Source organism: Elaeis guineensis, chromosome 13, assembly GCF_000442705.2.
Source record: "Elaeis guineensis isolate ETL-2024a chromosome 13, EG11, whole genome shotgun sequence".
NCBI lineage: Eukaryota > Viridiplantae > Streptophyta > Magnoliopsida > Arecales > Arecaceae > Elaeis > Elaeis guineensis.
Genome location: NC_026005.2, coordinates 11519046 through 11532211, shown reverse-complemented (window position 1 = coordinate 11532211; position 13166 = coordinate 11519046). Strand labels below are relative to the sequence as shown.

At 33.8% G+C, this 13166-nt stretch overlaps 1 pseudogene; it reads right to left on the bottom strand.

Annotated features, from left to right (window-relative positions):
• LOC105056754 (triacylglycerol lipase OBL1-like) overlaps nt 1-13166 on the bottom strand; it is a 41849-nt pseudogene extending 28683 nt beyond the window's left edge.

Sequence of the window (13166 nt, the reverse complement as noted above, 5' to 3'; positions counted from 1 at the left end):
ATATATCTCTTTCTTTTCATTTAATCATTATGTGTTGATTTCATCAAATCAATTCTGTCTTGCATTATGATCAATTCAGATATGTCATATCCATATAATCATGCCATCAATCTCTGATACATATATATTGACATAACATACTCATGCTCAAAATCAAATAACAGTATCTCAGGTATAATAAATTCATCGATCTTAAATCCGACGATGCAAAATCAATGATGCAAAATCAACAGTAAAATAGCATATATATAATAGTGATCATGTACAGAGATTCTTATCTTTATCGATGACTGATCCAAGCACAGAAATCAATGTTCTTCTTTGATTTATGAATTTCTCTAATAAAATATTTCACTCGATATCTTATGCAGACAATCGTATCTCTTCATAACCCTGATCAAATATAAAAATCATATATGAAGAAAATTATCGATAATCGATCCTAATAACACAAATCTAGGACCTCTCTTGGGATTAACTAAAATTAGGATTTGTCTAAGTATCAGGATCCTCCACTGATCCATAAGACTTTTAGAGAGAGAAAATTCATGAAGAGAGAGAAAATTTTAGAGAAAAAAAGTAGAGAGAGAATATTTGTATCTTTCAGATAAGATAATCATGATCGAGATCATCAGAGGTCCTATCAAGATGACTCAATATGAATCAAATATTATAAATTTTGAATAAAATCGAGCTGGGATCAAATCTACTGCACGAATTTCGGAGCAATCTCAAATCATCATATTTTTATTTCAAATTTATCCTAAGATCTGTGATGCAATCAGAGAGAGAGTAGAAAGACCTTAGAGAGATAAAATCCATAAAGAGAGAGAAAGGTCTAGAGAGAGAATCTAGAGAGAGAAAATATAGAGAGAGAAGGTAGAGAGAGGAGAGAAGAAAGAGAGAGAAAGGAGAGAGAGGAGAGAGAGAAAATTCTCTCTTTCCTTCTTTTTATTTTTATTTTTATTTTATTTTGTTTTCTTTTTCTTTTTCTCTTTTTCCTTTTCTTTTTCTTTTTCTTTTTCTTTTTCTCTTTTTCTTTCTTCTTCTTTCTTTTTCCTTTTCTTCCCACGGCCTCCCTTGGGTCAAAACAGGGGAAGGACCAGAGAGGGCTCGGTGGCTCAACTCCGATGAAGGTGGCAGTACGGTCGAAGGTCCGGCAGCGGCGATTGACAGCGGTGGGGCAAAGGATGGCCGGCGACAAGGTTTGACCGGCAAGAAGTCAAGAAAAATTAAAAAAATAGGGTACCGCCATTTTTCTTTTGTTTTTCGATCATTGGCCGGTCACCGGTGGCCAAGACCTTCATGGAAGAGGGACAGAGAGACAAAGATCCTATCCTTGGGTGAGACGCTGCAACTGGCGGCGCTGGTGATCGAAAAAGAGAGAAAGATGGTCCGACCGAATAGAGCAAAACAGGGGTCACCTTGTTCATGGATTTTCCGACGATCCTGAAGGCCGGAGAGAGTGCACGAAGCCATGGAAAAGAGAGGAAGGAGAAGAAGAGTTTACCTCAAGCTTCAGCAGCGTCGTCGGCTCCAATTTTCGGCGAGCACGAGTACGAGAGATCACGGCTTCAATGGAAGAAATCAAGAGATCAAGCTCGAAGATCGTCGGTGGAGAGTCTTAAGGGAGGGAAGGAGGGTTTATAGGGGAGCTATCCTACCCTAAGCCGGACTCCATGGGTCCGATTTCATCGCGATCGGAGGGGAAGAAGACTCCAGTTAGGAGTCTTCCTCCTCCCGTCGGGCTCTGTTTTGGGCTTCTCCAAATTTTGCCAGGCCCAAGAGCCCTATAGGCTGGGTCGTGACAATCTCCCCTCTTTAAAATAATTTCGTCCTCGAAATTAAGTTATGTCGTTCGAGATACATATTTTAAAATATACATTCTTCATGTCATTCTTAAGCTTACGATAATGTCTTATATATTATTTATTTCTCATGATCTTGTTATAACAAAAATTATTTGAAATTTCAAATTCATCTCCTCTTATTAATTTCTCTACTTTTTGAAGAACTGTAATATTTTGAACTTGTATTAATATACCACCGTTATTTATCTAATACATTCCACTCGAAATTCATAATTATCTCATACTACCCTTGATAGAAAAATAAATAAAGGTCAAATATCGGACACTCTTCACAATCATCGATTTCTTTCTTCTCTTGACCTTCCAATAAATTTTATATGTATACTCTCATCTTAAAAAAACCTCAATCTTCTATATCGGTCTAAGTAACAATATTAAATTTTAAAAAAATATGAGATCTATGTTAGGACATTCTAAGTTTGAACTAATATCAGAACTATCAAGCTGTTAATAAACTTGAGACATCTAGAATTTCTTGATATTATCTACAATGAAGCAACCTACTGACAAAAATTATCCGGCTATAATCAGATTAGATCAAAATTTATAGCATCCTTTCATTATCAATAAAATTCTTCCTCATTTGTAACTAATATATTCCATCATAATATCTTTTGATTTAAAAGATTAATATTTCAAATCAATTTAATCCACCACGCTTTTTGCTGCGCACTCTGATCTTAATTTATCAAATTATATAAGTCTATCAAAGTTAAAAATATCCTTATATGTTAGATCAATCCAGGATAGATCTAACCTTCAAATTTCATATAAGACTTAGGGCAAAATTTTAAGTTTCTTTATCTTTACTACCTTCGGGTATAGCATATAAAAATTAAATCTTGATCCACTTTCTATATTTAAAATCATTGCATAAGTTTCATCACTCTTCAAGAATCCAACATGTCTAGAATCGATTGGAGTTAACCTTAGATTTACCTTACAATCATTTAGATAATTTCTAAATCAATCTTTCTTTTTAAAAGAATTAATTCTAACTTAATAAACTAGAAGAAATCAAACCAATATCCTTAAGTAGAATCAACTTGATTATTTTTTATAGAGCTCCCTTCATCACAACCCTTAATATTAATCAATAAATCCATACAAAATCTTGTCCCTTATATAAGTCATTCAAAATTTAACACTAGCAAGATGTCTTAGTTCAATTTAAAAAAAATCTAAACTTTGACTTGAATAATTAATACACTTCACCATCTTCAACAATCACAAGAAAAATTAAAAAAATCTAATCCAAAGATAGTAATACGAATAATTAAAGATTTCATCATAACCTGTACATTATACTCTGACAAAATAAATTTTTTTCTTTAATTTAACAACAATATCAAAATACTTTTGATCCACTTAGAAAAGTAAACTTTTGACTTGAAATTTAATGCAACTTGAAAGATCAAGGAATTATATTCAAAATATGATATTTTGAGTAACCAAAGATTTCACCAAGATGTGTATCTCATATTTTCATAATAAAATTCAAATATATTTTTCATCTAAGATTGAGTTTCATATATGACCTCTTATAGGTTCAGTGTTCAAAAAAATATTTCTCTCTCATATGATGTAATTTCTTCTTAAACCATACCCTAATTAACTTTCTTTGATAAGTCCAAAATTCATAATGCTCAAACAATTATCATCGAAATAAAAAAAAATATCATGATCTTCAATCATATAAGTTTTACATTCCAAAATCATCTAGTATACTCAACATAACTTATCAATACCTCCCACTTCATTCCAAGATCAACTCTTTTCATACTTAGGTCAACCTTACTAATTGAAATCTAAGATATAACTCGTCAATTCTATTATAGATATCACATGCCACTTATGCATAACTTTTATCTTAATATCTATTGATTCGAAATCTAATTACTGAATCATTTATTTTATGTCTATCATGTTCCTTATGATCATAACCTAAGTTTAAATATCACTAAAGTCATAATTTCAAATAATTATAATCTTAAGCTCAAATACCACTTAAATCATATTCTCTAATGATCATCACCTAAACTATAATATCATTCTATTACATCCTTAATGATTATAACCTTAAACTCTGATATTATCTATCATACTATATTGATTATAATCTCAATGTTTTGATATCACTTATATGACAATCCCTAGTGACCTTAAACCTGAGCTCTAGTACTGTTCTATCATGTTCTCTGATATCACTCTGTCACATCCTATTGATCATACATAAAGTTTTGATATCACTTCATAATCCCTAGTGACTTAAACTTAAGCTCTAATATCATTTTATCAAATCTTAATTATTTATATCATAATCCCCAATGATCATAACCTAAACTCTATTATTACTCTGTAATATTTAAATCACTTATATTATAATCCTTAATGATCATAACCTGAGTTTTGTTATTACTCTGTAATATTTAAATCACTTATATTATAATCTTTAATGATCATAATCTGAGCTCTGATACTACTTTGTCACATCCTATTGATCTTACATAAAGTTTTTAATATCTCTTCATAATCTCTGGTGATCTTAAACCTAAGCTTTGATACCATTCTGTCACACCCCGAACCCAACATCCGGGTCGGATACGTGATGGCCGCACACTCCTTAGAGCAAGCCCTAAAGAATATGCAAGGCCAAAATAAATCATTACAACCTTAATATCCATAACAATTAATTTCAACAATAATTCATAAAATCTTGCATAATTACAATTTAAATTTTTTCAATTCTCTGATCAGATACTATGACACTCTATTTATCCTTCTGCTCATCCGTAAATCCAAACCATAGCCAATCATAATCCTGTAACTCTGAGAAGAAAAAGAAAGATGAAGAGGTGTAAGCTTTACAACCCAGTAAGAATTCCCATATCACACTGATATAGTAATATAATCTGAAAATAAGAATAAGCAATAAAACATAAAATCTCATGTTCAATATTCAGAATACTGCAAACATCCATAAATTTACTGTCTTGTTAAAATAGATGCATCATCATATGTTAACAGGTGAAACACTTTTATTCAATAATTATTTCATATCTTTTCATTTCTCTTTTCATAATCACATGATTTTTAACATTTTCTTTCTGGCTCTGGACTATCCAAGTCTATACCTCAGTCATCATCCGGATCAAATCTACTTAAAAAGCCTTTCAAGGCTATCCCAAGATGAGCTCCTGGCCGACTGTGCCACGTATGAAAGCCCATGAGAGGCTGTCCCAGGCATAAGCTCTTGGCGGGCTATTCCAGGCATGAGCTCCTGGCCGGCTGTTCCACCTGTAAGCCAGTGGGGGCTATCCCAAGCATAAGCTCCTGGTGGGCTGTCCCAGACATGAGCTCCAGGCTGACTGTTCCACATGACAAGGCTAGTCCATACCATATATCTCTTTCTTTTCATTTAATCATTATGTGTTGATTTCATCAAATCAATTCTGTCTTGCATTATGATCAATTCAGATATGTCATATCCATATAATCATGCCATCAATCTCTGATACATATATATTGACATAACATACTCATGCTCAAAATCAAATAACAGTATCTCATGTATAATAAATTCATCGATCTCAAATTCGACAATGCAAAATCAATGATGCAAGACCAACAGTAAAATAGCATATATATAATAGTGATCATGTACAGAGATTCTTACCTTTATCGGTGACTGATCCAAGCACAGAAATCAATATTCTTCTTTGATTTATGAATTTCTCTAACAAAATATTCTACTCGATATCTTATGCAGATAATCGTATCTCTTCATAATTCTGATCAAATATAAAAATCATATATGGAAAAAATTACCGATAATCGATCCTAATAACACAAATCTAGGACCTCTCTTAGGATTAACCAAAATTAGAATTTGTCTAAGTATCAGGATCCTCCACTGATCCATAAGACTTTTAGAGAGAGAAAATTCATGAAGAGAAAGAAAATTTTAGAGAGAGAAAGTAGAGAGAGAATCTTTGTATCCTTCAGATAAGATAATCATGATCGAGATCATCAGAGGTCCTATCAAGGTGACTCAATATGAATCAAATATTATAAATTTCGAATAAGATCGAGCTGAAATTAAATCTACTGCACGAATTTCGGAGCAATCTCAAATCATCATATTTTTATTTCAAATTTATCCTAAGGTCTGTGATGCAATCAGAGAGTGAGTAGAAAGACCTTAGAGAGATAAAATCCATAAAGAGAGAGAAAGGTCTAGAGAGAATCTAGAGAGAGAAAATGTAGAGAGAGAAGGTAGAGAGAGGAGAGAGAAAAGAGAGAGAAAGGAGGGAGAGGAGAGAGAGAAAATTCTCTCTTTCCTTCTTCTTTTTTTTCTATTTTTATTTTATTTTTTTTTCTTTTTCTCTTTTTCTCTTTTTTCTTTTTTTTTCTTTTTCTTTTTTTTTCTTTCTTCTTCTTTCTTTTTCCTTTTCTTCCCGCGGCCTCCCTTGGGCCGAAACAAGGGAAGGACCAGAGAGGGCTCGGTGGCTCGACTCCGATGAAGGTGGCAGCATGGCCAGAGGTCCGACAACGGCGATTGATAGCGGTGGGGCAAAGGATGACCGGCAGCAAGGTTCGACCGACAAGAAGTCAAGAAAAATCAGAAAAATAGGATACCATCGCTTTTCTTTTGTTTTTCGATCATTGGCCGGTCACCGACGGCCAAGACCTTCATGGAAGAGGGACAGAGAGACAAGGATCCTATCCTAGGGTGAGACGCTGCAACTGGCGGCGTCGGTGGTTGAAAAAGAGAGAAAGATGGCCCGACCGAACAGAACAAAACAGGGGTCACCTTGTTCATGGATTTTCCGACGATCCCGAAGGCCGGAGAGGATGCATGAAGCTATGGAAAAGAGAGGAAGGAAGAGAGGAAGGAAAAGAAGGGTTTATCTCAAGCTTCAACAGCATCGTCGGCTCCAATTTTCGATGAGCACGAGTACGAGAGGTCACGGCTTCAACGGAAGAAATCAAGAGATCAAGCTCGAAGATCGCTGGTGGAGAGTCTTAAGGGAGGGAAGAAGGGTTTATAGGGGAGCTATCCTACCCTAAGCCGGACTCCATGGGTCCGATTTCATCAGGGTCGGAGGGGAAGAAGACTCCGGTTAGGAGTCTTCCTCCTCCCGTCGAGCTCTGTTTTGGACTTCTCCAAATTTTGCCAGGCCCAAGAGCCCTATGGGCTGGGCCGTGACAATTGATGATCTAAGTCGTTGGATGTAATCTACTACCTCAAAACTGATTATATATAAAAAATTATATAATTTGAAGACTTCTAGCCTATGCATCAAGTGATCAAAAAATACATCTAATTCAATTTTACTTCTGCTGTCTAATTTTTGATCACTTGATGCATAGGATAGGGGTCTCCAAATCATATAATTTTTTATTTGCAAGTAAGTTTGAGGTAGTAGATCATATTCAATGGTTTGGATCATTGACGTAGGATCCCTATTATAAAGTTTTAACTTGATCGGATTTGAGGTTGCTTTTGGTGCATCGTCAGGCAATCTTGGAAGATAATGTGGATTGCCTTCAGGATAGATTGCTACCACTAAATTATCAATAATGTTGATTACTGTGTTCGGTACAAACATATAATATTACAGTAAAATTACTAAAAATCTTGATTGATATGTTTGGTATAACAATTAGATTACCGATAATGTAAAATCAAATTTCTAAAATATCCTCAATAATTTTGTCTGGATGCTTTTCTTTTTTCCTGATGAGAAATAATAGGAATGATGTGGGTGTCGTGGTAGTGCAGAGAAGAGGCAGGCCGTGGGGTGTAGGGAACCGCAGGCAGTGGCAGAGTGTGAAGGGGGAGAGCGTGTGTGGAGCCGTGGGGGTGGTGGAGACGGACATGGAGGAGCTATGGAGGGGAGGACAGAGGAGCCATGGACAAGCAAAGGGAGATGGAGGAGCCGGGGTCGGGAGCGGAGGATTTGGGAGAGGGGGAGAGTTGGGCAATACATTTTGTGTGATTTTTTTAAGAAATAATTTTATCTAATTTTTTTTCAACATTGCCAAAGAAGTGATAATCTAGATAGCCAACCCTCCTCAAGACAATCCAGATTATCATATTAAATTGCTAGCAATCTGGATAGATTATCAGCTATCAAATACAATCTAAGTCCAAATTCGATTGATCCGATTTTAATCTCTCTCTATATTTCTATAAAGAGAGAGAGAGAGAGAGAGAGAGAGAGAGAGGGAGAGCATGAAGAATACCTATCCCTCGTACCAGCCATCGTAGTATATGCAAGTCCCAAAATGCTTGAATGGGGGAGAGGATTAGCACATCCGGGGGGACACGAGGGACCACATCGTACCGATACAACATCCTATGATATTTCGACGCTGATGGTGCAGTTGATTCCATATAGCTTCCCAAGGTGTCATCCCCCACCCGAGGTTGGCCGTAGGTCATCACACCATACATGGAACCTAAGATGGTGCTCTGGTTTTGCATGGCCAAAATAAAAGGAAAGAGGATTGCCAGTGCACCACCCAAACTATGGCCCGTCACAAGTATCTTAGCATCGGTGTGCCCTTTTAGCGATTCCCTGAGCTTGTCTCTGATGGCATAGTAGGCAAGTGGCTTGCCTTCGGTGCTGGGATCATCCTTTGGGAACCATTTTTGGTAGTCCTCATTTTGGAGTCCCAAAGCTTTGAGGAAACCTACGTGAACGCCTCCCATCTTGGCTGAGCAAACTCTGGAGAGATCAAAATCTGTCAACCAGTCATTGGCATTGAACGGTTCGGTGCCACGAAAAGCCACCACAATAAGACTCGCATCCTCAGCCTTGTCACAGAAGACGAATGCTTGTGTTGTGTAGTCCTCCAGAAACTCTACAACGTTTCATTCATCGTTACTCATTAGATTTTTCATTTTTAATGATTAATAATCCATAAGTATCGAAATATTATAACAATAATTCAACACTGTGAATGGAAAGAAACTTCAAAAGATGTTTGTTTTAATTAGCAAAAAATATATATTGTAGGTGGACTGTAAACAATTTATTCTAATTAGGTTAGCTACTTCAAAGGGTAACTTTCCATCAAGTGTTCATGCAGCTGGCAGAGATGAATATATTGTGGAAATTTCTTGGAGATTGAGTGCACAGCTTAAAACATCACAAGATAATAAATATAAATAAAAATAAGTGAAAGGTGAGAGAATTTTGTTCTTCAGCTTTTAATACTTACTGTTCCAGCAATTGAAGAACTTTACAAATTGCACCTGCACCCATACAAAGTCAAAGTTAGTTATTCTGCATCAACTGATACATGAAAAGTTAGTTAATTTGCATCAATTAATACATATGTACTCCATTAGCAGTAAAGAAAATTAGTCAAATCCGGCATAAGCTTTTCTAAACGTTATTTATGTACTATCTGTATTCGCGGTATCCATTCTCTCCAAAAAAAAAAAATCTATTTTTAGATATCTTACACAAGCACAAGAATTTTGGGATGAAAACGTCAAATAAACTTCAAACCATTAACTGAAAATCCTCATTTCATAGATTCAACTAAGATCCACTGTATGTTTTTTTAATCAGTACTTTATGCTGTAAACAAACTTCCTATATATGTACTTTTTTATTTTAAAAATGTATTATAATATAATATTATTGGGATTTTATTGATGAATTCACTTTTTAACATAATATTAATGTATGAACAATTACACAACTAGATTATGTGAAAATGAAAATTATTAATCAATTTAAGCCTAATCATTAATTTTATGCATGTGACAAGATAATAGTTTAGTTACACATGCATGCAATGTGAGTGCTTAAAGTTAATTTGAGGTAAGAAAAGTTTATTGCCAAATATTGACTTAATTTTAAGTCATGGTCAGCATAATCTCTTGTCAATATAACCAACAACAAAAAGAAAAAGAAGAAGTAGAAGAACACTACCGCAAAAGTAGCTTTTAGTTGTAAACTATTTGTAGCATTTCTTATTTTATGTAGTTACAGGTTTTTTTTTCTGTAGCATTACAAATAAATGCTACTACCTTTTGACAAGTACTTTTTTATTAGTAATACTTTATTATAAATATTATTATTAATTTATATTTTATGGCATGTAGCATGAAGTGCTAGCTAAGAATTATAATTATTATTATGATATTTAACTAATATACTAGTAAATAATATCATAACTTATGAGATTTTAAAAAATTATCACTAAATCTTAAATTATTATCACATCTTCTTAGCATTACTGTATGTACGTTGCTGGTTTAATTGAGCTTGCATTAAAATATTAAAAATAAAAAATTATTTAATATAAAAATATAATATCATAATATAATATTTTTTGAATCAAATGTCATTATTATTTTTTATTATAGTTTAAATAAAAATAATAATGAAGTATCTATTCTCAGAGAGCTTGTAAGAAGAATTATATATGAATATGAAAAACAAAGAAATTAATTTTAAACATTTTTAACAATAAAGCTTTTAAAATATCAAAAATAATAAAATAAAATAAAATCATTTTTCATTTTTATGATAGGAAAATAATTTTTTTTAAAAACAATGATTAAAATATGAAATGTCATAATGTATATAAAATAATTATTTAATGACCTCAACTAAGGATCATTGGTTTGAATCTTCTCTTGGATACTTTAAGGGAACTTACATCTTCTGCTAAGAAATAGATTTTTATTGTTATGGTTTTTTGAAAAATACTGGCAATTAATTGCCAACACTATCTTAAGACAATGCACAAGAAAATGCACAAAAATGCTATAAAAATATTTGTAGATTTTTTTAAAAAAAATTATAGCACTACTTAAAAATGCCGATGTTAACTATTTTTGTTGTAATAAAAACAAGATCTTTGGTCTCAAATCTTCTCGTTCTCAACCATTGCGCCATACTTTCTGATTAGGTTTGGCCATGTAGGCCATTTTCAGTTTTAAATGCTATCAATGAACTTTGATACTACTAATGGCTAGGTCCAATCAAAAAAAGGATATTCCTAATAGCAAGGAGAATGGTGCCTGCTTCAGTGAACCCAGATACAGGCCTCTTGCCATGAAATTTTGGTCACGGATTCCAGGGGAATCATACAAGATTCAAGCAAAGTGGAAACATCTAATTCCTACTAAGATACCTACAGTTTCAATTGATAAGGCTGATGGATATGATGGTAGGCTATGTGCCAGCGACTATTGACTACATTCTCAATATATGCTGCATTCTCATTAGCAATCTTTGCAGCCATCATGGTTAGGTCCAAGTAGCATGCCTTGGGAGTCACCATTGGAGAAAAATAGTTGATCAAGGCAATTCTCTTGTAAAGATCAAACCCGACCATCAGTTTGTGCAGCGATTGACTGATAATTGTATGCATCGGTTTTGGGGATCACCAAAGAGCCTGCACAAATGAAAGAAATCATCACTTGGAATTGGATCTAGAGTTGTGGCCATTTGATGCATTTTATGAAGACTAGTGTACGATACCAATAGCGGTCTTACATTACCTCCGGTCAACATGCATGCAACACTGTGTGTGTGTGTGTGTGTGTGAGAGAGAGAGAGAGAGAGAGAGAGAGAGAGTAAGAAGGGGGTGGAGAGGGTTATTTTGAGATATAAAATAGCTGTCTGCGAGAAAACCTACACGTAATGATATGCCAAAGTATGCCGGACAAGCCACCATTCAGGGAGAGGAAGTTTATGGTCCACTCAACAATGAGCCCAATTGTCACGCCCCAAACCCAATATCTGAGTTGGGCACATGACACGGCCACACAAACCCTAGAGCAGCACCCTAGGATCATGTAAGGCCTAAAATTTTAACACTTCAAAATTTTAAATAACTAATTAAATACCAAATCAATCAACCAATGTCACAACTTCAAATCAAATGCAACTTGTTCAATACAACTATTCAAATGTTCTTTGGCATCAGAGAATTTTAAACTAACTAAATTACTAAAGACTTCAGTCCTCATTTGCTCTCGCCCAAATCATCCAATCTAAGTTTCCTGTGAGTCTGAAAAAAAATAAGAAGAAAAAATATGAGCTTCTCCAACTCAGTAAGAATCACTGCACATGTACATCAAGCCAGTAAATAGAATTAATATTTCTAAAACCAATGCAATTGAGAAATCTTCTAGGTATACAATAACTAGAATAATATCACAAATATGCATATGTATCATCATACATCATCAGGTGGAATCTTCATTCATTGTTGAATATTGTATCTTCTCATAATTTTGATCTGTCAATGTTTTATCCCTTTTTGGCTTTGGACTACCCGGATCATGCGACGATCTTTTATTCGGATCGATTTCTGTGATCTTCCTCGGATCTAAATATTCATGATCTTTCTCGGATCAAAGTGGCCATGATCTTTCTCGGATCAAATCATTCATGATCTTTCTCGGATTAGATTCTTCATGATCTTTCTCGGATCATATTCTTCCACACATAAGCCTGTGGGGGCTGTCCCAGGCATAAGCTCCTGGCAAGCTATTCCACATGACAAGGCCAGTCCAAACCATAATTCTCTTTCTTTTCATGAAATTATGATATTTATTTTCATTAATCAATTCAAATTTCGCAGTGTACTCAAAATAAACATATCATAACTATATAATCATACCATCATATGCTTTGATGAAAACATAATTATGCTCGCAACCACAAGTAATTGTCAACATTACATATGATAAAATTCATTGATTTCAAATCCAACGATGCAAAACTATCAGGAAAATAATATATACATGTGATGATGATCATGTATAATGATTCTTACCTCGATAATTGAAAATTCAAATTCACAGTCTTATAGTCCGAAAATCAAGTCCTACTCGTTGTCTCCCTGATCGTTAGACTGCTCTCCTATCAAATAAAATAAATTAATTTAATCAAATAAATTATATATATATATATTGAGGTTATCTAACTCATACCCATGTCCCCCCTTTTATATATATATATATATATATATATATATATATATATATATATATATATATATATATATATATATACATACATATATATATATATTATGTATTTATATATCTTTATTATTTTTCATTTTTATTCATTATTTTTATTTATTTAATATATGCATATATATACATATATTATTATTGTTATTATTTTATTTTATTATTATATATATATATATATATTATTTGGAGAAGAGAGAAGAGGCTTCTTCTCTTCTCTTCTCCACGTTTTTAGAAAAAAACAGGGACCCGAGCCCCCACCGAATTTCTTCCCACAT